The sequence below is a fragment of the Heterocephalus glaber genome, unplaced genomic scaffold (assembly GCF_053883595.1).
Source record: "Heterocephalus glaber isolate CG9 unplaced genomic scaffold, H.glaber_assembly_v1.0 deba00001472, whole genome shotgun sequence".
Taxonomy (NCBI): Eukaryota; Metazoa; Chordata; class Mammalia; order Rodentia; family Bathyergidae; genus Heterocephalus; species Heterocephalus glaber.
The window spans coordinates 60,948,562-60,974,148 of NW_028258315.1; the positions used below are offsets into that span (position 1 = coordinate 60,948,562).

The window sequence follows — 25,587 nt, forward strand, 5'->3', positions numbered from 1 at the left end:
TTAATAGAATATAAACTCAATTCAAGAGCCGAGGAAGAGATGGTGTTTTCAGCAAATGTTACTAGAACACCTGGTATTTGTATATAAAAAGTTAACCTCAACCCTTTATTTCCATACATGAAAATAACTTGAAGGGATACATGAACCTAAATAAGAAAGCCTAAAAGTATAAAACTTTAAGAAGAAATTATAAGAAAAATGTTTATGAATTCAGGGTATGCAAGAGCTACCTGGTATACAAAAGACATGATACATAAAATAAAAAAATTGATAAATGAGATTCCATCAAAATTTAGAACTTTAAATGACATCATTAAAATGAAAAGTAGTCCTTAAACAGGTCATATTTACAATGTATATAACCTATGAGCAGAATATATAAAGAATTCTTAGAGCTCATTAATAGACAGCCCAATTAAAAAGTAGACATAAGATGATAAATAGCTAGTATAGCACAAGGAAAGGTGTGCAACTCTAGAATCAGAAAAATACTAATCAGTACAATAACAAGATTGAATTATACACTCATTAGGGAGATGAATTTAAAAGTTTTAAAAGCCTTGTCGTGACTTTTTCTTTTTGTTGGAATCTCCCCCTTTGCATTCAATTTGTCACACCCAATGGATTCATTCTGCTGCGTTTCATGGGGTCGTGATCCTCATTGTCTTTTTCTAGGGTATTGTCTAAAATTTTTTTGAGTGCTGGTTTGGTATTCATGAAGTTCCTGAGGTGCTCTTTATCATGAAAGTATCTTATTTCTCCATCAATTTTGAAAGATAATTTTGAAGAGTACATCAATCTGGGTTGGAGGCTGTTTTCCTTTAGGGCTTGAAATATATCACTCCAAGCTCTTCTTGCCTTGAGAGTTTGCATTGAGAAGTCTGCTGTGATTCTGATGGGCTTTCCTTTCTTTGTGATTTGTTTCTTTTCTCTTACTGCTTGTAGAATTTTGTTCTTCTGTTGGATTTCTTGAATCCTAACTATTATATGCCTATGTGCAGATTATTTTTTGATCAAGGCTAGTTGGAGTTCTATATGCCTCACTTACCTGTATGTCAAGTACTTTTCCCCTCCTTGGGAAGTTTTCTGCCATCACTTCTGTGAACAGTTTTTTCATGTCATCTGCACTCTCTCCTCTATCTTCATTGACTCCAATCGGTCTTATGTTATTCTTCTTTGCATCTTCTAGCAGGTGCCGAATTGATTTCTTGTGTTCCTTTACAATTTTAAAGCAATTTTTCTTTTCCTCCTCACTAATTGCAATCTTTTCTTCTATATCTGAAATTCTATCCTCACATTAGTTCATTCTGCTGCACAGACTTTTGATGGAGTTTTTAATCTCCTGGAAATCTATTTGCATCTGTTTTATGGATTCTATTTGTTTCCTATGTTGGGATTCCATCATGTTCCTCAGCTCCTCTATTTTTTTTTTAATCTGTGTCCTCTCTAGATTTATTAATCATGTCTTGTACCATGAGAACAATCTTTGCTGTTTTCTGAGTAATTATTTCTGATTTCATTTTTCCCAGATCCTCTTTTGTTGCCAGTTCAGAGAGTCCAGGTGGATGAGTATCAGATTGTTCCATCTTGTTTCCCTTTTTGGTTGCTGTATGTGATGCAGAAGTCTTTTTTTGAGGCTTGTTTACATGTATTCTCGTTTCCATGGTGGTGGGGGGGGGTTGCTTCTTTCACCCGCGCTGCTCACCTTCTCTGCCCTAGGAGCTTGGGATGGCAGCGGGGGAGCTTCCTTCTGGGTTCTGGGACTGGCTCAGCTTTTCTGCCCTAGGAGCTTGGGATGGTGGCAGATCCTTTTGTTTATTAAGTCTATTCTCTGTTTAGTTAAATCTTTGAGTTCACATAGCAACTTATTGATCTGTCTTTTTCCCCTCTCCATTTATCATTTTGTATAATTCAGCTGTGTGACTAGTGATTTCCTTCCCTTTAATTCCCCATGGTTTAGCTTATGAGGAGTTGGGAATTTTGGGAGGCTTTTTGTTGCTTTACATTCTCATGTGTCTGTGTGTTTGTGTTCGTGTGTGTGTGTGTGTGTGTCTGTATGTGTTTGTGTGTGTTGTATGCTGAAGTTTGCATGTCAGTTCTTTGCTTTTATGCAGTTAGTCTCTGAGTTTAGCTAACTACAGATCTTCAACTCTGTCCCATGATCCCACTACTTCTTTTTTTTTCTCCCACTACTTCTTTTAATTAGGCATAGGAGTGCACAGTGTAATTGGCCCAGCACCCAGTTCTCTGGAAATGGAAATGTTGATGACACAATTTTGAGAGATTTTAGCATACTGGAAAAACCTAGTAATAGCAACAACTCTGCCACTCTTGCAATAAAAACAAAATCAGCAAAAATAATAGAACCAAAGACAAATGGATATTGACATAACAAAAGAACCAACAAAAGCTACCATTGTACCACCTTTAACCATTAAAAATAGATCTATTATTACAATATTGATACAAAGATAAGCAGTATTGACATACAGTATATATGTATAAAATTAACAACTACACCACTATTAAAAATTGAAAAGAATTAACAATAATAACATACAGTAAAATAAATATCTCAAGATTAATAATGCTGAATGTTTATACTATAAAATGGATAGGGGAAGGATAGGAAAAATGAAAGAAAAATTGAAAAATAATGAAATGTAAGATGAAAAAGAATAGAAAAAAGTAAGATAAGGATTCTACTGCCAAAAAAAAAAAGGATCAGATAAAAATAGCTGAAAAGACAAAAGAAAAGGAAAAGAAGAGAAAAAGAAAAGAAAAAAATTCCACAAACCCCTCAAAACCAACGGAGAAAAACAAAACAAAAAGAAGGAATGTGTCACACAAATTCTTTCATGTTTTCAAATGACTGATTTCAAGGTCTGCAGTATTGGAATCTACTAGATATAGGGGAGGGATAATCAGTCATTCCTAAGGTCCTTATTGTTTCCACACTCCTGTTTTTGTATATGTGAATGTTCATCCTTGCTCCACCTTTCCCTTGGGCATGGTCAGTCAATTGTGTCCACCCTAAAGCTGTAGTCACTCTAGCAGCTCCCACTTTTCATGTCCCTTTATGCACCACAAGTCATGGCTTTCTCCTCCTAAATTTACAGCCTCGGAGTTAGTAAGCTACTTCCCATTCCAGAGGCCCCTCTGTCTATTCACCACAGTCCATGGCAATTGTCCAAGGCCAGGAGTATCCTTGCTTATGTTGGTAGACAGGGGAAGGAAACAGACTGCTGAGTTCTATGCTGAATGTAGGTAGCAAGGCAGGGCAAGATTTCAAGAAGATTGCTGAACTTATTGCCAGCTTATTTAGATCCAGGTCTCTCTGAAAGCTACATACAACTTGGCTGGCCTCTAACAATTGAGATCAGGGCTTCTGTGTCTTCCCAGGCTGAGCTTAAAGTTCTCAGGAGGGTTGTGTCTAGCCTGCACTTCTGTGGCACTGTCTCTTGTAGTCATCTTCCACCCAGTCTCTGTGGTAGGCTGATACCAGCAAAAACAAACAAACAAACAAACAAACAAACAACCTGAAGCATAGTTGCTCTGCATTTAATCTGTAGCTCAGTCTTAAACAATTAATTCCTTCCCCAAATGGCTCTTGTTTTGACTTTCTCAAACATGATGGTCACTGCACTGGATTTCTTCTCCAATTCTAGCCTGCCATCAAATCTAGCCTGTCATATGGAAAGAATAACTATTAGAGTAAAACTCCACACCATTTTTGAAGTTTACAATTTCCGTTGGCTTTTGTTGTTGCTAGTGCTGCTGGCCCAGTCCATTGTCTCTCCTTGGAGCTGCTGACCTCTCCAGGCTTGACTTGTGTTAGTGGAGAGAAGTTACCCTTCTTGGGAGCTGGGCTAATCTTTCTAGACTGCTACATTCTTTTCTCTGCATTGGGCTCTGTTTCTCCAGTTTCCATTTAGTTTCTAGTTTTCTAGTCAGCTCCTTCCCAATTTCTGGAGAGCCACATTTTTTCTCTTCACAAAAATTATTTTCCAAGTGTCTTGATTCTAGGACCCAGAGAGGCTATATTTTGCTGCTAGTTTTAATACTTCAGAAAAAATTTGATACTCCACCATTTTTAGCACTTCAGAAAAAGTGAGGTTTGCTTTTGGCCTACAGTTTTGGAGATTTCATTCTATGTTTAATTTGCCCATTGTTTTTTGGTCTGTTGTGAGGAACCATATCATGGGGGCAGAGCAAAACCACTCACCTTAAGGCCAGACAGCAAAAAAGACAAAAGAAGAGACTGGAGTTCACTGTCCCCTTCAAGCCTATGCCACCAATGACATAACATTCTCCCACTAGGCCCCACCTGTTAAAGGCTCAACCATTTTACAATAGTGCCACCCTGGAGAACAAACATTTAACACATGGGTCTTTGGTGGACATTCAAGATCCAAACTATAGGACACTCTGGTTTGAAACTGAAAACCATGCTTGAAGTAAGCCAAAGTTGTAAAAGATGCTGGGAAGATTGAATAATTGAGAGTTTGAAGCTCAAGCCCGGGCATCAAAGCTCTGGGCAAAAGAAAATAAGAACCACTGAAAAGATGGATTTCAGATTTTCTGCTATTTGAGTGCTCTACTTAGGAAATGGTGGATGTGGAAATTTGTTTTCCTATGTTAGGATACTGATTAGTGTTAGAGAGACAATAGTTTTCCTTTCTGGGGATTGAGTGAAGGTTAATATTAATGTTAAGACTTGAAGGTTGTGTTCAATCAAATAGCCTTTAATTTCCTTATAGTTACAAAAATTGTCCACCTGTTTTCTTAGGGTCTTGATGTTAATTTTAAATCTGTGACACCTATCCTATATAAATAGAGATTCTAAACTAGAGCAAGGTGGGAGGCATTAGACCATTCTATTTCAAAATAAAATGTATATCTTATGTTTTTAATCCCTTTTCTATATTTTAAGGTTTTTCTTAAAGAAAAATTACAATTATTTCCAAGCAAAAATGACCCCAAATGATTTGAAGAGTCATAAAATGCTGAGAAAGAATAAGAAGAAATGGGCTGTTCATATAAAAGTGGCTACCTAACTCAGCATCCCTTCTTTTTGTGGAAACGATCCAAAATTACTAGAAAAAAATGTAAAAGATTCTGATTCAATTTTTTGATCAAATATTGCAATAGATCCAAAATATTTTTGAAAATTTTCAGAAACAACCAAGTTCATGTAGAAATCATGTGGGAAGAAACAGAGAAAGGAGAGGAGAAAGTACTCAGTACTAGTAAAGCCAGAGTCTATCAAAAATATATTTCTTAGAGGTAAAAGGGACCATTCAAAGGCAAAAAGGAATATTTCTTTTTGCAGAATTCATTGTAGAGACAGGCATACTAGGTAATAGCCTGGCTGGTAACGTACTGCCTGGCTTCAATATGGTTCAGGGAAACAACGTGAGTGTGGCTCCATGAAGAGTCACATAAAACATCCATCTCCTTAGATCTTTATTTTCCAAGTATATGTGAAGGTGAGTGTGTGCATGTGTGTATATGTGTGAAAGAGATGGGGAGGGATAACTGGAAGAAATGAACATAGGTAATTTGTTAGAAAAATCATTTATCCAATGTCTATAAGAAATTATATAATAAAAGAATGATACTCATAGGGAAAAAATCAAGGAGATAGCCACAAAATGCATGAAGTACTTTCCATAGGAAAGTTCTACTGTTGTGATTTTTACTGATAAGATTTCTTTTGAATTTGGTGTCAAGGGCTCTTCTTGAGAGTAGTCATAAACCAAGATAGCACCTGTAGAATGGCTCAGGTTGGGGTGAGGATTTGGATTCAAATGCTTCATTTAGGGGAGACACAATGAACAAGTGAAAGCAAAACACATGAAAGAGAAGAAATTTATTACTTTCTTATCCCAGAGGTGTTAGGGATGCTCATAGGAGGGCAATGGGGAGTCCAGAAGCAGCAGCTGTTTAACCAGCATGGGGATGGTATGGTATATACATACAATCATACATGCCTGCGGGACTAAGTCTTAGCTCATGTCATAGCCATTTCCATTTGGTTATTCTCTGGGTGCTGTGGATTGGATAGTTTAAAGGAAACACATGTGAAGTGAGAACTTATTTGCATGACTCGTGTTAATCAACACTAGATGTTTTATCATGGTCAGCAGCAAAGCGATGTGCCAGATCTTGGATCCAAAGGAATGAGCGACAACTCTACAACAAACAGGCAAAGGAAGAGGAAGTTTTAACAAGGTTAAATATGTATATTAAGTAATATGTTTGTAAAACTGTTACCAAAATGTGATGCAGAAAGGAAACACAAATCCAAATGCAACCAATTTCAATGGTAAAACCTGGTCTTATGTTATCATTATTCATAACTACAACCATTATTAAAATGTTCTCAAAGACATTGAGCATGATCTAAAAAGAAAAGTGATTTCCTTCACATTTTCTGGAAAAGGATTTAATAAAGTTACACTTTTGTTCAGAATAAATATCAGTAAACCAGTATTAATTTTTCCTTCAATTGATAAAATTTAAGGCAGCAAGATGCCTACTAGTTAAACACTACAAGTTTTCCCCAGTGACATTAGAAGCATCAGTGTTAGGTACTATCTTTGCTGGGCTCTTTCATGCTGTATTAGAAGTGCTGGCTAATAAAAGTAGGTCAAGACCAAAGTCAGAAACACAAACAGTGTTTTAGGAAGAGATAAAATACCTTTATTTTCTAATGAAAAGATTATATTCCTGGAAATTCAGCAAGATACTTGTATTAAAAACTACACAATAATTTTCACATATTCCAACAAACCAGATAGAAAATGTCATATGAAAACAACAACAACAACAAAACTCCCCAAACTTCTACTTCTATTTGTAACACAGAAGATAAAATAATAAAGTAACAAGCAGTGTACAACATAAAAGCATGAACAAATTGAAAGGCTATCCTGGCCTTGAGTGGGGAGAAGGTGGTAATGATCTCAGCCCTTTCTTAGTGACTTCATAAGTGAGATATGATTCTAATTAAAATACCAACAGGTAAATTTTCTTCTTTCTGAATTGAACAAGATGATATTAAGTTCATATTTAAAAATGAAAAGCATCACCAGGGATTAGAATATGCAATAAACTCTCATAATTAAGACAGAACACTGGCAGATGAGCTGAAATAACAGTTGAAGAGAGTTTAAAGTCTAGAAACAGACTTGTTTAAGTATAGTATTAATATTTTGAGAGAGTAACTTCTCAAACCATTGGAGAAAGCCCTGACATTTAATCAGTGATCTCAGAACAAATGAATAGGCCTCTAGGGAAAAAATAAAAGAGCCCATATTTCAAATCTATGAATAATTCTAAGGAATATAATTTTAAGAGCAAAAATTAAAAACTTTATTAAAACTATAATCATAGAATATTTTTAAAGCTCAGTTTGAAGATAGCCTTGTTGATATTCACTTGACACTCACAAGTCATAAAATAAGCCAGAAGTAAAGAGATAGATAAAACCCTTTTTTGTTCCTTTACCACCAAAAGACAATAGAAAATTAAAAAACAGAGCCAAATTTAAAATATTTTCACATCATAGACAAAGGGAAAATATCATCAATGTTTAAAGAAGGCTCAGAAACAGAATGAAAAACTTAAAATCAAAGTTTTAAATTGTCAAAATTTGCAAGTATATGCTACAAAAATGGAAATAAAAATGGCTCTTAAAATTTTGAAAAGATGTTAAACCTCACTGATACTAAAAAAAAAATGTAAATACTAAAACCAAGTGAGATCTAATATTTCACCTACCAAATTTACAAAAATCAAAGTAGGTGGTGCACACTTATAATACTAACACCCTGGGAGTCTGAAGTAGCAGGATTGTATGCATGTGCCTAGTCTGCACAATGTAGTGATTTAGCAAGACCCTGTCTCAAACTAAAAACCAAAAAAGTCTGAGGATGTAGCTCACTGAAAATATTTTATGTTCAATCCCCCATACTATGGTTTGTAGATTTTGTTGATGTGTGACTGCAAAGTAAAACAAAGAAAAACAAAACAAAACATTCATACACATCACTGTTTAGTATATAAAATGATGTAATCCCAGGAAGATTTGTAGTATATATCAAAGTTTAAAATGCAGGCCAGATGTTGTAGCACATATTTATCATCTCAGCTACACAGGACACTAAGATAGAAGGATCAAAAGTCTAAGGCCAGCCTGGGCAACTTAGTGAGATCCTGTCTCCAAATAAAAACTTTTTTAAAAGAAAAAAAAGACTGAGGATATAGCTGAAGGTATAAGGCTTACCTATTAAGCATAAAGTCCTGGGTTCAATAGCACTGAAAAAAGAAAAAATTAAAAATGCTTATAGATATTGTTTGGTTTCACAAGTCTACGTTCATATGTTTATTCTACAATTTTACTTAAAACACATGAAATTAGCCATGTAAAATAATTGCATCATTTCAATTGGTATAGATAAAGCTTAGTCTAAATATCCATCATAGGGTATTGACTGACTGATAGCGTATTTCTATCATGGAAAAATACCCAATTGTAAAAAACACAAGAAATAATTCAATATGCTTTCATATAGAAAGATGTTAAACATATTTAAATAAAAAAGCAAATTTTACAGGATTGGAAATATAGTATGCTGGTATTTATGTAGAAAAAAAAAGAGGAAGTAAATGTGTTTGTATTGACCAGTATATGAATAAAATCCTCTGGAATTATAAACAAGAAGTGAGCAACAGTGATTACCTGGATGAGGAAGAAGGTTCTTCATTCCATATCTTTATATAGTTTGATATTTAAGCCTTGTTGATCAGATGTCTTCTTTTAAAAACTAAACAAATAATTAAATGGGATACACCATTCACATAAAAAAAGAAAACAAAAACAGGCAGAAAAAAATGGAAAGAAGACTGGTACTTTAGACATAGAAACCCTGTCTTAAATTAATTTTGTATAATACAAATTGTAGCACTGTGCATACTTTACAGTCAAATCAATGTGTTTTTTTGGATTTCAATAGTTCCTTTACTACAATGTTTTAAAGGATAATATATAAAAATTTAAAAGTCATGATTATCAATAATTACTGCAACATTACAGTATAATATCATTATTATTTGTTAAATGTAAACTTTTGACCAAAGCAAGTATTTCCAAATCTAGTAAATAATTACATTATTGGAAAGGAACATGGTTAATATGTAAGCACAATGAAAGTGATCACCTCATAATTCTCATACAGGGGTTAGAAGTTTTCATCACCCAGGACTTTTATGTAAAAGGACCATTATTAAAGCACAATTAAATAAATGATTTTGTTTAATAATGTAAACACTTGTATTTAGAAAAAGAGGAACAAATAGGATTAAAGAATCTGATAACTAGCAGTGGAGAGTGAGTACTTTGATGTCAAGAATATTTGTTTTCCTAATGAAGGTGCTAGAGTCACACATGGTGTTAAGGAAGTCATTACTTCATGTCCATGATCAAATTCCAAACACTGAGGAAAGGAAGAGTTAAAAAGATTTCATAAATTTAACCCATTTTAACTCCAATGCATACTTCTTTTAGCACACATATCACCAAAAATCACTCACATATTTCTTTTTTTGCTTTGGATTCTCTAGCAAAGCAGAATCAAATTCATTTGCACAGCTCTCTTTTGTTGGTTTGTTTGGGTTCTCTAGAAAAAACAATATATATATATATATATATAGTTATATATAACTATATATATAAAACTATATATATATGTATATGGAAAGAGAGCTAATATACTAATTTATGAGACTGATGTAGGTTCAGAGGTGAGAATGTTCTCAGTAGTGTTCTGCATATCGCAAGGACAGAAGATCTAGTAAGCATTCTCCCTAAGAAGCTTAAAGCTCCAGAACAAGAGAAGACACAGAGGCATCCCAAGTCAGTGGATGAAGGCTTAGAAGCTCCCTGATGAATCACTGATATGAGTCCACATTGCATGCCTGAATAAGCCAGTATCTGATATCCACAGGCCATGGCACTAGCAAAAGACACACCTGTTCAAGCAGAAAGAAGCTCTTCAAACACATGCTGACTTGTTTCTTCTTTTTCCTCTTTCCTTCCCTCTAAGATGCTAAGCCTATTGGAATGGTGGCACTCACAGTCTGGGTGGATCTTTTCCTCTTGGTTTGCTGGCCTATCTGCTAATCATCAATGGAAACACCTCTATAAACACCAGAACATATGTTCTACTAATCTGCTATGTTTCTTTTAATCCAGTCTGTGGAGGATATGAGAAGTTGTCGGGCCCTCAGACAGCCTTGGGAAGACAGATTGTCCTGGTGTCTGTGGCAGGCCCAGATAGAGAAGTTAAAGATAACTTCAGAAGGCTGTTTGTCAATCCCACAGTGTTTGTCCCACTGTGGTCCCTTGAGACTCTCAAATATTTGCTTGGTATAAGACTAGATAAGAATAGCTAACTTTTTAGAAGCTTTAAGTAGCCAGGATGATTTAGATAAGATGCACTAAAATTAAAGGAGCATAGATGGTTCTTTAGATGCTTTATGTACTCACAGATATAACTGGTGATTAGTTGACTAGCATTGTAAACTGTTAATGATTGATGTATCCTACCGAAAAAAGGATAAAAGAAGAATATTACCAATAAACCTCGCCTTAACTCCAAGAGTTCTGGTCCCCCATGCTCCTTCATTTAATAGGTTTCATCGGATACTGTCTTCAGGTTCCAGGCTCCCACCAAGGGAACCCCAACACGAGTCAAATTGACAAGTGAGTTTAATCATCACACATTTGAATAACTAACAGTAATTCTTTATCTATTCATTGGGTTAAGAAAACTATTTGGAGATTTGAATCACTGAAGAACAATGTAGCACACAACTGCTAAGAGAAATATATTTAGATTAGAGTATTAGGAAACCTTCACAAAGCTTACATGGCAAAATTTGTGATATATGGAACATTACAAAGAATTTCAATCCGCTGATATCAATTAAGTGCCTAATTCTCTTACAAATAGGTAGGAAAATCAAATACAGAATCCTGATTAAAATATATTGTTGAAGAGACTGAGAATTTAGCTCTAGTTTTCTTTTTTTGTTGTTGTTAAATTCTTTTACTCATACATTTTAGGAATACAAAACAATTATATTTCTCATTGGGAACTTATACCTTTACATGATGCATCTAGGTTCTTATTTTTTCCCCATTCCTAGCACTCACTTCACCCCCTCCACCCTTCCCTATTTACAAAGACTTTGTTTCCATTTTTTCCATTTCTCATCACTTTTCCTTGCCTTTCTTTCCTTTCCCCTGCCCTGCCCACTACCCCTACCCCTTTGGACCTTTTCTTCCTATTTTGCATTATCGATTATTCATTTTAATCATTGGTACATTTTAGGTATACAATATAATGACATTCATCATTGGCAATTTGCACCTTTACATAACCTTTCTTGGTTTTTATTTTTCACCCTTGCCCAGCCTTCCCTTCAACCCCTCCATTCCTCCCTATTTACAAAGATTTTGTTCCTATTTTTCCATTTTGTCATATTAATTCCATTTCCTTATTTCCTTTCCCCTATCCTTCCCACTTCCTTCCCCTTTGCCCCTTTTTCTTCCTATTTCACATGACCTATTATACATTTTAGTCCTTATTTACACTTTCAGTTTCTCACACCAGAGAAACCATTTGATATTTATACATGTGTGTCCTATTTATTTCACTTAAGAGCATCACCTCAATATGTATCCACTTAGCTATAAATGTCTAATTTCTCATTTTTAATGGCTGAGTAGTACACCATATTATTAAAAAAACCCCACATTTTCTTTATCCAGTCTCCAGTTGATGGGCATTTGGGCTGTTTCCAAGTTTTAGCTATCACAAACTGTGCTGCTATGAACATGGGTGCACATATATCACTGTGGTATGATTCTTTTAATTCTTTGGGGAGGATCCCCAGCAGTGGAATAGTGAGGTTAAATGAGACTTCCAGTCCTAGTTCTCTGAGGTATCTCCATACTGATTTCCACAGTGCTTGCACCAGTCTACACTCCCATCAGCAGTGGAGCAAGATTCTTCTTTCCCCAAAGCCCCACCAGCATTTGTTATTGGTTGATTTCATGAAAGCAGCCATTCTTTCTGGGGTGACGTGGAATCTCAGCATTGTTTTCATTTGCAACTCTCGAATGACCAGTGATGTTGAACATTTTTCATGCATTTATTTGCTATTTTTACCTCTTTGCCTGAGAAATGTCTGTTCATTTCAGATGCCCATTTTCAGATTGGGTGTTTAAATTTGAGAGGTCTGATCTTTTTAAATTCTTTATAGCTTCAAGATAGTAGACTTTTGTCTGAGGAAAAGCAGGTGAAGAGTTTTTCCCACATTGTGGGTTGTGTCTTCACACTGCTGGTTGTTTCTCTTGCTGTGCAGAAGCTTTTTAATAAGAAGAGATCCCATTTGTTGGTTGTTTGTGCTAGTTCATGGCAACTGAGGTTTTGTTCATAAAATCTTTTCCTACACCGATGTCTTCAAGAGTTCTACCTGACCTCTGTTCCAACTGCTTCAGAGTTTCTATTTTAATATTTAGATCTTTAATCCATTTTGATTTTAGTTTAGTGCATGGTGAGAGATACAGGTCTAGTTTTAATCTTTGGCAAGTTGAAGCCCAATTTTTCCAGCACCATTTATTAAAGAGGCTATCTTTCCTCCAGTGAGGGTGTTTGGCTCCTTTGTCAAAGATGAGATGGCTGAGTGTGTCTGGCATTGTTTCTGCATCTTCTAATCTGTTCCACTGGTCCGCAGGTCTGTTTCTTTGCCAATACCATGCTGTTTTTATTACAGTAGCTTTGTAGTAGAGTTGCAGGTTGGGGATTGTGATAGCCCCTGCCATGTCTCTGTTACCTAGAATTGCTTTTGCTATTCTGGGTCTCTTCTTGTTCCAAATGAATTTTTGGATTGTTTTCTCGAGGTCTATGAAGTATGCTGCTGGGATCACAATTGGAATTGCATTAAATCTATATAGCAGTTTTGGAAGGATGGCCATTTTCACTATATTAATCCTTCCTACCCAGGAGTAGGGGATGTCTGCCCATTTTCTGATATCATCTTCAATCTCTCTTTTCAGAGTACTATAGTTTTCAGAGAAGAGGTCTTTGATTTCTTTCATTAGGTTGATTCCTAGGTATTTCAGTTTTTTGGATGTTATTGTGAAAGGAATTATTTGCCCTATTTCTCTCTCAGTGAGTCTGTCATTGGTGTAGAGGAAAGCTATTGATTTTTGTGTGTTGACCTTGTAACCTAGCTCTAGTTTTCTTATATTCATGAACCTGATGTCAATATAATATCAACTTACATTTTTCTTCTTCACTGTGAGGAAAGATCAAATTAAGACAAAATGTATTTCTACTGTCACTTAAAAAATGTACCTAAACTCACTGTTAGTTTTGCTGATAGTGTAACAAAATGGAATAAATATTTTTTCTTTTTTTTTTAGAAAAATCAATGTATTAAATTGATAAATAAAGGTGGTTTGAGCCCTTCATACTCCCTGGATAGACACTTAAGGAGCAGCTCCTGCATGGTTTAAGAGTTAATGGTGTTAATGCTAACACATTGGTCAGTGATTCTCATATGAAATGAACTAGTTTTTACATCAAAAATTAGATTTAAATTTAAAGACTGCTCAGAAAGAAGCATCAGTCAGTCTCTGGAGGGGCCCAATTTACTACAGTGAGGATTCTAGGAGCCCGGAAGGAAAGATGTGCTTAGTAATAGTGAGGATGTTTGCCAAAAGCTTCAATCTTCATGCTTATTCAGAACAGGGAATTGGGATACAATTAAAAGAAAAAATACAGAAAAGCAATTAGAAACAAAACAGTTATTTGATTATAGTGAACAGTAAGAATTTCTGTTACCAGTATTTTTAATGATTGCTTGCTTCATAATTGACCAAGTCCACTCATTTACACTGAACTATGTGCCATTCTGGAGGCAATAAAATAAAGGCTTTAGAGAGAAAGCAATTGGACTCTAATATTTGGGGGGAAAGTATAATTTACATTGTCATAGTCCTTTTTATTAATAATAATAGTAAATCTGTGTTTATTATTTTGTAAGATATTGTGCTAGAAAGACATTTTCTCATGTTAACTTTCCAACAACTTAATGACATAAGTACATTAATATTGGAGTTTAAGAACTGAAGGGGAGGTCGGAGCTGTAAGCTCATTCTCTGTTTCCAAGTTCTAGCTATTACAAGTGGTGCTGATATAAACTTGGGTATACATGTATCTCTGTAATATGATGACTTTAACTCTTTTGAGAAGATACTTAAAAGAGAATTTCCAGGTCAAGTGGAATTTATATTTTAGTTTTTTAAGAATTCTCCACACTGATTTCCACAGTGTTTGTACCAGTTTACACTCCCACCAACAATGTAGAAGAGTTCCTCTTCCCCACATCCTCACCAGCATTTGTTATTATTAGATATTGTGATGATAGCCATTCTTTCTGGGGTAAGACAGTATCTTAGTACAGTTTTAATTTACATTTCTCTGATAGACAGTGATATTAAAAATTTTTTCATACATTTATTGACCATTTGTATATCTTCTAAGAAGTGCCTGTTCATTTTGGTTCCCCAGTTTTTGATTGGATCTTTTATTGTGGGAGATTTAATTTTTTGAGTTCTTTACATTTTCTCTAACTTGTACTTTGGACCATTTTTTAAAAATTATGGTACACAGGGCATTTACTATTTACTATTGTTATTCTCTAATTATTTTGTTATGAAATTGTATTTTTATAGAAATAAAACAGGGCTGGGGATTTAGCTCAGTGGTTCCAGCTCCTGCCTGGCAAGCCCAATGTCCTGAGTTCAATCCCCAGTACCAAAAAAAAAAAAAAGAAAAAAAAAAGAAAAAGAAATAAAACAGTGCTTTTTAAAATATATTTCACTTGCAATATCTACATATTTTACATTAAAATATAATGTAAAAGGTTGTAATAAGACATGAAAGGGAAAAAAGAATGCACTGCATACAGGTAAGGGAAAATGAAAGATGAAAGATGCACAACCAAAATAATTCAACACCAAAACATCTGTCAAAATTTGTGTAAAATATTGTGATAATTTTTGAGACCTCTGGATGGATTCAAAGGTCAGCAAGCAGATTTGTTAATATTCAAAGCCATTTGAAGTTAAAAACTTCTTTAATCTGTCTTAAATTGGAAGGAAAGTAATCTCAGTGCCTAAAATAGGGAAAAAACCTCTTAACAGAAGCTAAGTAAATATAAATAGAGGATCAAAGTATCGAGTTTTTCCTTTTTGAATCATGTGTGTATCTAAACTTCAATGAGAAACTTACCTCCAATAGGCAACCTAAGTATGCCAGAGGGGTGGGAGACTAGTGCAAGGAGTAGCTTTTCTTTTTCCAGAGCTGAACATTTTCTCATCACATCAAGTATTTGTGGGTTAGTAGAACTCATTTAATCATTAAATGATTTATTGATAGCTACTGTATTCTTAATATAGTATTTTAAAAAACCAGTTAAAAGAACAAAGTACATGCCCTGGTTAATGGACTATTCATACTGCCAGAGGAAGAGATGTTATTAAAATAAGTATGGACAAAACAAAAAAATTACAACTATAATCAAAACAGTAGTTTATTCCATATAAGCTCATCATGAGTGACTTGAGCTTGTCAGAGAAGACTGTCTCAGAGATGAATTAGACTGGCTTTTGAAGGAAGACTGGGAGGTAACTTGCAAAGAAACATGGTGAAAAGCCTTCTTGGGGAAGAAAAATCATGTGAATTTGCTTCTTTTAAAGGTCAAAAATCATTGAAGATCAATTATTTCACACTGTTCATCTTATTTGCTAGTGTTATACGTATAGCAATGTTCAAAGCACTGTGGCTACTATAAATTATTTTGTATTCTTCCTGCACTCACACTTCTTGTACTCCAGATGGGGGGGCCAGAAAAGGATAAACAAAAAGTGAAATGATAATAGAATAAGAAAAAACTTAAAGGAGTGAAAGATCCTTTGGAGAGGATGAGTTCTAGAGAAACAAAGTATTCCTATTCTACATTCTGTTCTTCGAATATTCTTTTGCTGCTGATGGCTTTCTATGAGGTGGGTGGAGCACACCCTTGTGATAAATCTGCAATAGCCGATCCTTACCCCTTCCCTCTTCCTTATTAAAGGAAGCTGCATTATTGAATAAGCCTTAAAGGTTTATCTCTTTTCTATATAGTATCCTATTGTAAGAGGTCAATGTAGACTATCAGGTGGCATGATAATACAAGAGGGAAGAGTTTGAATAGTTAATTATTTTCTTCTCTTATGGCTTGTATCTAGATGTCCCCCTTAAATTCTCATGTGGTTATAGTTGGGGCTCTTTGGATTTTGCTGGATCTAGGGTCTGTGATACTGGGACTGAGAGTGTGGTACTAAATTAGTCCATTGACTGGAATTAGCATGGTTCTGAGTGTGGCTAAATGGATTTACTGAAGACAGAAGCCCTAGCCTAGGTATGGGTAGCACCAATCAAAAGGCTTGTAGCATGGATTGAATATAAAGGGACAGAAAGAAGGCAGGCTGTTTCCTGCCTGCCTTGCCATGGACTGTTTCTCCTCTGCTATATCCCTGTGCCATCACTCCCTACCTTGAACCCAGGTGGTTATGAACTAAAACCTCTACAAGCTATGAGCCAAAATAAACCCTTCATCCTTTAACTTTGGGTGTTTGGTATTTTGTCCCAGCAATGAAAAAAATAAGACAAAAGTAAGGGCCAGGGATTTAGCTCAGTGGTTCCATTGCTTGCCTTGTAAGCACAAGGACCTGAGTTTGATCCTTGGTACCAAACAAAACAAAACAAAACAAACAAACAAACAAACAAAAAGTAAAACTAAGACATCTTCTAAATGAAATTTTCTGGAACAGACTGGAATTATTTGTCTCAGATATTTATATAAGATCATTGAAAATGGACTCTTGTACAAGCAGGGAAGTTTTCTCTTCATTACAAATAAGGAAAAGAAGAATCAGAGACACATGTGTGCTAGCTGTAGACTTATATGGCATTGATTTCCTTCTGAGAGGTAGGAATTATTTTGTGGTTGCCTATTTAATAATCCTAGTCTGCCATTAACTATATTTCAGAGACAATTATTTGATGAAAGATCAGGTAAAAGAAAGAGAACTCTGAGCTTTTGTGAGGAGGAGGTAGTAGACATGCTGGCAGATTTATACTTTGGTCCACTGAAAGAAAGCCAAAAAACCCCCCATCTTTTTGGTTTACCAGCATTATAAAAAAGTTAAAATAATTCACGGTCTTAAAAATGATCCCATGCATTCATATTTTTCTCAAAACCATCCTTTATGAAATAAAATTTCTTTTATATTCTAAACTTTAGTTATTGGGAAGGGGCAAGCAATAGAGGTGTATGATGTGCCACTCAAACTGTTGAAAGCACCTATTTTCCAAAGACTTTCTTTCAAACCTAAGAATTTTCAGAATAATTCTTTATATATTCTTTATATTCTCTTTATATTCTACACTTTGATAGAGCATGTTTGCTGCCATTATCACTCTCCACTGATCCATGAACACCCTGCAGGATTCAACTGTGCCTATTTTCTTTCCACCTCCATTCTTCCTACTCTTGCTTTGACATGGCAGTGAGCTAAGATATGAATTGATTGTCTTCTTTTCTCTGTAGTCCTCTAATAAACCATTTTATTATCTACATTTGCATAATGGTGATGGGGTGCTGTTTCAAATTCAACTTTTATTTTCTAAGAAATTTAATGCAACAGGGTAGCCTAGGTGAAAATTTAGAACCATAAAGAGAGTATTAGCAGATGAAAGAGGTCAGATATGTCTTCCTTCTTTTTCAATCAGTGTAATTTACATGATATTTTTAGTCACTGCTATCATCATGGAAATAATACTGGCTAAGACTTAATATTTAATGAGTGATTACTATGTGTGAGGCACTGTGCTAGAGTGCTTCACATGAATTCTTTTCTTGAAGTTTTACTAACAAGACTATAATATAGGTACTTTGAATGATTCCAAGACTACAAAAAAGTAGAAATCAGAGGTGCAGAGAGGAATAACTTACTCAAGGTGACAGATATGGTAAAAGGAATTGGAATGTGGAACCAGGTCTACAGAGCCTGTATTTTTACCCACCCAGAATTATTCAGTGTGGTGTTAGGTATAGAAATACTACAACAACTTAGGGAGTTTGTTAAATCTTCAGATTCCTAAGCTCTACCCCAAGCATACAAGATTATTTATGGTGATGAGGCCTGAGGATTTTCTTTTTAATGAACTCCTAAGGTGATTTTGATGTATTCTACAGTTTAATAAGCATTTTATACCATGGAGAGAAGTAGAAAAAGCATAGCCTTTAAATGACTATTTAAGCCACAGAAGTCTGTCAAAATGGTCATAACTAAATGACAGCCCAGAATATTAAAATTAAAATCTCCCACTACTGATGCTCATATTTGTATGTAGAGTGTGGCATATCCTGGGTAAGAACATATCCCAGGGTAGAGAACTACTGGTCCAGAACTATAACAAACCACCAAGCTTATTGTGAGTAGGATTAGAGCTGTTTGAGGCTCACTTTTTTTCTGTCTTCAGCAACTATTATAATTAAGCTGCTTCAGATGAACTGAGAAATAAGTTAGCGGCAAAGACATCAGTAGTTTCACTTGGATTCATAAAGCAGTCTTCTTTAACTGCAAAAGGATGTAACACACTGTGATGTGCTGTGAGCCCCAAGTGGCATTTTGCTAATGCTAAAGAAGTTGAGTAAAATGACTCTGAAAGGTTTAGATATTTTCCTCTATATGAAAGGTATATCTAATGTAGTGCTTCATGAACTTCAGTATGGATCAGTAAAAATGTTAGGATTCACCTCCAGCGTTTTTGGTTAAATAGATTTAGAAGAGAGGATTGATTATGTATATATCTAACCAAATATCTATATAAGATTCTGACACTGCTGGTCTGGATACATGACTTTGAGAATCACTTGTCTGCAGCTTAGGTGAAAGGATGATTCAGGGGGAATTTCACAATGCAGACTTGAATCTTGTGATTAAGAATGCAAAACAAGGACATCTATCTATGCTGTCATATACATCACTGAATAGAGACAAGAATTGTATCATTTTACTCAGTTTGGCCATTAAAGTTTGTCCCAAGGAATGAGATAGTTTAATAGCTGATTGATGTGGCTCTAGAGTCAGAAATTGCTTCAGATGAAGTCTTCATACTTTTGAGCCTCTTTTAGTTGCTATGCCTGTAAACCAGGAGCAACAAAAATGCCTACCTAGTAGGATTTGTGCTAGAGATCTTCTGTGTTTTTCTTTAGGTACATTTTTCTCTCTTTTCCTTTTTGTGGTGTGCTCCAAGAGGCTGGCCTGTCCTTTTATAGTTTACTTTTCAACTGGGTTATCCCCATATGCAGTACCAGTAGGATATCAGAATGCTGAGGAAGAGTGAAATAAGGCCATGTTATCATGCTCAGTCCTGTGAGATCCCTGCAATTGGCTGTATTCCTCTCAGAAAGATAATGTCTTGGTTCGTAGTGCTTTCTAACAACCAAATCTCCTCTCCTTGGATTCTTGGAATACCACTCAACCCTTGGTTCCTTCCACCTAGGATTCATGAAAGTTTGGTATCATTAATTTAATGCACTGTTTTTTGACATTTCCTTTATTCTAGCTGCTGTTTTTGTATACACAGTGTGAGAGCCTGTTTAACTGTACCTCTGATTTTCTGCTATGGGCCTTGACTGATAAAATTGCAATGATTGTAGTAAGGATAAATGGCAGGAAGGTAGGAGGCAAAAAATGGCAGAACAGTGAATGACAGAAATTTAGCTTCTCCAGTACAAAGTTTCTGGAGTCTGGAAAACAATAGCTTGGAGAGGAAGTAAAGTGATATGAAGGTACCTGTGAACCATGAGGGAACTGACAGAGGGGGAAGAAAATAGGGTTCAATGATACAGAAGAGGTTGTCCATGCAGCACAAGAAAGACTGTAGCCTTGCCAACAGTGGCTGGCTAGCTACCAGCTGGGAGGCAAAGTGAAACTAACAACTTTCTTGCTCACAGAGAACTGGAGAGGTACACTGGAACCAGGAGAATCTTATGCAGTGGGAAATGGCAGGAAGAATGCATGACTCTGCTTCCTGAGTGGCTCTCCAGAATCAACAGTTGGTGAGTGAATGTGGAAAAAGTGCCAGAAGACAATCATGTGGAGTAGGAGCTTGGGGGAATATCACTGTATGGAAGGGCTTGTGTATGAATCTGAGTCCCAGACCAGCCCCTTGATTGCCATTGCTAAGTTCCCAGAGTAGATGAAAGAAGGACAGCCACAGGAGACTGCTGCAGTTGGAAAGCAGACTAGGGGAAGTCCTGCTTAGAGGTAGGGGCTGGTGATCACAGACTCAGTTCCTTCCTTTAGAGGCCAGGTTCAGTCTGAGTCACACAGAATTGGAAACTCATATTGGTGTAACTACTAAAGGAAAACCCCATACAGGGTCTGTAACAGTATAAACTGTTACTGTTATAGTTGAATTGATTGCATAGGAATAATCCTGACTCAGTGGACAATTTAGTGCTATTGAACTTGTCTACTGAATCCACCATCACACTCAGAGAGGAACAGCAAAATTTCTAACCCAAGAATTCAGACTGGATCAGACTCTCCAATAATGCCTGCAACCTGAGAGAGAGGTCCTGTCTTTAGAGGACAAATAGTGAATTATGATAAAGAGCTCAAAGAAGCCAAGAAGAAAATATGATAAAACTATCCAGAAGCTACTAGATGACAAGAAGAAGATCAATCTAAGGTTAATCAGAGTTAGAGAAAAACTAAAAGCACAGACTGATTCACTAACACACATAAAAATTGTGGGGAAAAATTCACAAAAATAAGAAAACAGTTTAAAATATAAGTAAGCAAAGCTTATGGAACATTAAGCAACTATGATGAAAGAAGTTCACTGAGGTATATCCTCATTAAATTGATAGATATCCAGAAAATAAAATGTAAAAGGCAGCCAAAGGGGGGGAATCACATATAAAAGTAAATGAATTATAATCACAGCAGACTTCTCAGAACAAATATTGAAGGCCAGAAGAGCATGGAGTGAAATATTTCAAGCCCTAATAGCAAGTAACTTCCAACCCAGATTAACTTACCCAGCAAAGCTATCCTCAAAAAATAGATGGAGAAATAATATATTGCCACAAAAAAGACCAGTTCAGAAGATATATGAGTGGTAAACCAGGTCTAGATAAAATAATTAAGAATATTCTTGACAGGAACAAGAACTGGACACAGCTAAAAACACTAGAGGAAACTAGTGACATCAAAGGATAAACAGCAACAAAAAAAGCAAACAATACACCAACAGATAAAGAAGGCATGGATAGTAAATAACCAAAATATCTCAGTAATATCTCTCAATGTTAACAGCCTCAACTCTCCAATCAAAAGATGTAAACTGGAATACTGAGTTAAAAAACAGAATCCAACAATCTGTTTCATTCAAGAAACTCATCAAATCTAAAAAGATATTCATAGACTAAAAATTAAGGATGGAAAAAGTATTCCATGCACCCAGACCCTGAAATCAAGCAGAGGTAGAAATTCTAATATCAGACATGGTAAACTTTGAGTTAAAACTGACTTGAAGAGACAAAGTCACTACACACTAGTTAAAGGAATAATCCAACAAGAATAGATAATATTTATAAACACATATGCAGCAAATCCTGGAACACCTATCTTCTTTAAAAAAAACTGCTGAAATTAAAAGATCAAATAAACATCAATACAATCATAGTAGGAGATTTTAACACTCCACTTTTGCAGAGACAGATCATGTAAACAAAAAAATCAATAAAGAAATTTCAGAGCTGAATCATACCTTTGAATATATGGACTTAATGGATATATACAGAGCATTGCAGAGTATACATCAAAATCAATGCTCATATTAGAAAAGTGAAAGGCCAAATAAATAACTTTATGAGAAATCTTAAGATACTTGAAAATAGGAACAAATCAGCCCCAAACTGAAATTAAGGAGGGAAATTATACAGGTGAGAGTGGAAATCAAGATTGAGACAAAAAAGTAAGACAATCAATGAATCAAAGAGATGTTTCTTTGAAAGAATAAAGAAAAATGATAAGCCATTAGCCAGACTCACCAAGAGAGAGAAGACTCACATTAATAAAATTAGAAATGAAAAAGTCAAAAATCACAACAGACATTGTTGGAATCTAGAAGATAGTAATTATTTTAAAAATTATATTCCAATAAATCAGTACATTGTGAATAAATGAATAATTTCCAGACATATACAAACTACCAAAACTAACCCAAGAAGATACAAATATGCTTAACAGCCCAATCACAAGCAAGAAAAATGACACAGTAATAAAGAATCTATAAGCTTTTTAAAAATCCCAGAACCTGATAGATTCACTGCTGAATTCTAGAAAACCTTTCAGGATACTCCTCCAGCTCTTCAAAGAAATTAAAAGGGATGAAGTGCTCCCAAATTCATTTATGGAAGCCAGTATCACCCTGATCCCCAAATTAAATAAAGACCCAACTAAAAAAGGGAACCATAGACCAGTTTGTTTAATGAGTATAGATGCAAAAATCCTCAACAAGATAAGAACAAATAGAATGCAGCACATTATCAAAAAGATAATCAAGTGAGTTTCATTCCACAGATGCAAAGATGACTCAACATGCATTAATAAATGTATACATCACATAAACAGGAGCAAGGTCAAAAACCACATGCTCATAGATGCAGAAAAGGCTTTTGACAAAAATTTAACATATTTTCATGATAAAAACCCTGAAGAAAACAGATATAGAAAAACCTTACCTAAATATGATAAAGACTATTTATGAAAAACCAATAGCCATCATTATACTAAATGGGGAAAAACTAAAAGCATTCCTCCTAAAACCAGGAACAAGACAAGGATGTTTACTTTCACCTCTTCTATTTAACATAGTACTTGAAATATTAGCCAGAACAATTAGGCAAGAGAAAGAAATAAAATGGATGGATATAGAAAAAGAAGCTGTCAAATTATCATCATATGAAGATGACATGGATTCCTTACTGTATCATGGCGCCAAAGTGTACACCATGAGTGAGTTGCCCAGAGTCCTCAGCTAACTAGAATAACTTTTTCTGTATTTTCTCCTGCCTGAAAGCTGCATTCAAAGGATCCTGGGGGACCAACAAGCCATGCAATGGGATGTGTAATGCCAGCTCCATCATCAATCAATATTCTATTTTCCTGTGGATCCACTGAAGAGTGTCTTCCTTCCCTTAGGAAATTGTGACCTTTGAGGATGTAGCTGTGAACTTTACCAAGGCAGAATGGGGTTTGCTGAATCCACCCCAACAGAAGCTCTACAGAGATGTGATGTGGGAAACATGTATGCATATGACTGCTATAGAAAGAACCTGTGGTAACCAGCAAATGGAAGAACAGTGCAAAAATTGTTCAAGAAATCTAAGAAATGATGCAGACAAGTATTTTAGATTTGAAGTAATTCTGTATAAATGTAGTGAACATGGAAAAACCTGCAGTGATATTTAGTCCTTTCAAAAACATGAAATGAGAAAGACTGGAGAGAAACAATGTCAATATGAGCAATGTGGGAAAGCCTACTCTGAACTTAGTGAACAGAATCATCCTGGGGAGAAAATATTTCTAGGTAAGAAAAATATGAAAGTCTCCAGCTTACCTAGTGTTGTTCAAAACCTGGAAAAGCAATCATGCTGTAGGAAGTACATATGTGTACAAACAATGTGAAAAAGTTTTATGTCTTCATACTATATTCAAGTAAATGAAAGAATACATGTTGGAGAGAAGACCCATGTAACAAAAGACTGTGTGAAACCATTGTCTCATAGTCATTCCTTTCACAAACATAAAATAATTTATACTGTCCAGAAATCTTATGTATGTAAGCAACATGGAAAAGCATTCACTATACAGAATTGTTATGAAATACATAAAGAAAATCACACTAGAAATAAACCTCATGTATGTAAACAATGTGGGAAAGCATTTGGCACACACATTCAGTGTCATAGTCATGAAAGAACTCACATCATTGAGAAACCCTATGTATGTAACCAATGTGGAAAAGGATTTGCTGATAAGTCCTCATTTGAAAGACATAGAGGATCTCATACTGGGGAGAAACACTATGTATGTAAGCATTGTGGGAAATCTTTCAAACGAAAGAGTGATTTTCAAATACATGAAAGAATTCACACTGGGGAAAAACCCTCTGTATGTAGCCATTGTGGTAAATCTTTCACCCAAAATAGAAATTGTCAAATACATAAAAGTATTCACACTGGGGAGCAACCATATATATGTAAGCAATGTGGGAAAGCATTCAGCACAATCACTGTCAACATCATGAAAGATTTCACACAGGTGAGAAACCCTATGTATGTAAGCATTGCGGGAAATCTTTCTCCCAAAAGAGTGATTGCTAAGTACATGAAAGCATTCACACTGGGAGAGAGAGACCCCATGTATGTAAGCATTGTGGGAAATCTCACCCAAAAGAGTAGTTGTCAAATACATGAAATAAATCACACTGGGCAGAAACTCTATGTGTGTAAGCATTGTGGGAAAGCACTCAGCACATTCAGTCATTGTCAAAGACATGAAAGCATTCACATTATGGGGAGCATCTGTATGTAAATGATGTGGGAAAACTTACCCTACACAAAAATATTTTCTAATACATAAAAGAAGTGACAGTGAAGAGAATTATGTGTATCAGTAATGTGGGAAATCTTCAGCCAACAGAGCACTGGTCAAACACATGAAGAAATTCACACTGGGAAGAAGCTATAGGTATGTAAGTAATGTGGGAAAGCACTCAGTATACAAAAGTGCCATCAAGTACATGAAAGAAGGCACATTGGGAAAACTATGTGTGTAGGAAGTTTGGCAAAAGATTTCATGCAATCTTTTCATTTTGTAGACAAAATTCACACTGGGGAGTAACTATATAAGAGATGCCTGAAAAAGTTCCTCTGATAAAAGTTCACTCACATGAACAATGTGCCACTGGGGAGAAAGCCTATGTAAGCAATGTAGGAAAGCATTTAGCATACATGAGTATTATTAAATACATGAAAAAAGTCACATGTTGGAGAAACCCTACATATGTATGTGTAGAAATCTATACGTGTTGAAAAGTCTGCAAAAATTACTCATGTAATGGAGACCTGTAGAAATAATATGAAAATTTTGATATCAATATTTCTTTATTAAATTTCTAGAAAATAAAAAAAATGACATGATACTCTATATAGAAGACTCAAAGAACTCTAGCAAAAACTCTTAGAATTAATAACCAACTTCAGAAAAGTAGCAGGATACAAAGTCAATACACAAAAATTATTAGTATTTGTGCACACCAACAATGAACAGGATGAGAAGGAAATTATGAAAATAATACAATTTGAGCAGCTTCAAAG

General features: G+C 35.3%; 1 pseudogene; it reads left to right on the forward strand.

The window, feature by feature from the left end:
• Positions 1-20,802: 20,802 nt before the first annotated feature.
• On the forward strand, positions 20,803-23,963 carry LOC147826374 (zinc finger protein 670-like; annotated as a pseudogene).
• Positions 23,964-25,587: the final 1,624 nt, after the last annotated feature.